At 48.9% G+C, this 1237-nt stretch overlaps 1 pseudogene; it reads left to right on the top strand.

Moving 5' to 3' along the window:
- LOC111973906 (voltage-dependent N-type calcium channel subunit alpha-1B-like) overlaps nt 1-1237 on the top strand; it is a 139981-nt pseudogene that overhangs the window by 84317 nt on the left and 54427 nt on the right.

Here is a 1237-nt window from a genome sequence, read left to right as displayed (position 1 = left end):
GCGTGCGCCGGGGAATGTTCTCCTCCATCTACTTCATCGTTCTCACCCTGTTTGGAAACTGTATCCTCTCTGGATGATCGACCTGCATTGATTAACCTTTACTACTGTCAAGCATCATGACTTCAGAGCTCTGTGATAGTATCATGATTTAGCGTTGATTTGTAAGCTATAAGAATATATATATATATCCACACTGTATAAGATCCAATGTAAATATTGATCGACTCATTAACGGTTTGAACTTTCCTGACCCCTCACTGATCAGACACTCTCCTCAATGTCTTCTTGGCCATCGCTGTTGACAACCTTGCAAACGCACAGGAGCTCACTAAGGTAGAGTACATACTACAGTAGGGCTTCCAGCCTCTGTGTTCTCTGACTGGAACCTCCCCTCCCTGGAGTCCCTGAGAACCCTGGATAGAGAGACAGAGAGACGTGTTCCCCTGATGATCCATCACGAAAGTCAGCTGTCTAATCAAATGCCACATGGAATTTCATTCCCGTATTTATGTTTGTTGAATATGACAGTGAATATTCCTATTAGGATATATAGTGCCTTGCTTTATTGGTTCCTTAACCCTGTCGCCTGGGGCTGTTCTGGGATGACTGATGTTTGTCCTGGTCAATAACTCAAGGTAATGAACCTCCCAACTGGTTGTATGATTTGCGACCATTCATAATAATACACCTATGGGGAAGAGGCTTAAATCTTTGCGGCCACACCAGAGAGAGGTGAAGGCTTTTTTTTGTTGGCTTGTGGCAGGGCTTATCATCATGGAACCATTGATGGCCCACCTACCCACCCCTGGGTGGTCTCCGTTCCTCACTGTGTTTGTGCTCCTCAGGATGAGGAAGAGCAGGAGGTGGCCATCACCAAGAAGATGGCCCTCCAGAAGGCCAAGGAGGTCAAGGAGGTCAGCCCCATGTCAGCCGCAAACATCTCCATCACAGCGTAAGTCATGATCAGGCGTTTGATACAGTTTCCCCCTTGCTACCCCCCCTGCCCTCCCTCTCTCATAGCCCTCCCACATGTGGGAAGGTTTGATCGTGTGGAGGGGGTGTGAGGGGAGGGAGGAGGTAAGATTGTGTTGAGGCGTTGTGGAGGGGCGGTCTGTGGACGTGTGAGGGAGGCTTGCGTCTGTGAGGGGGTGAGGACGGAGGGTATTGAATCTGTGGAGAAGAGGAGAAGATAGAGAGGATGGTTTGATCTGTGAAGGGGTGTGAGGGAGGGAGGTTT

This window comes from Salvelinus sp. IW2-2015, linkage group LG15 (assembly GCF_002910315.2).
Source record: "Salvelinus sp. IW2-2015 linkage group LG15, ASM291031v2, whole genome shotgun sequence".
Taxonomy (NCBI): Eukaryota; Metazoa; Chordata; class Actinopteri; order Salmoniformes; family Salmonidae; genus Salvelinus; species Salvelinus sp. IW2-2015.
This window is presented reverse-complemented; position numbering and strand designations above follow the sequence as displayed.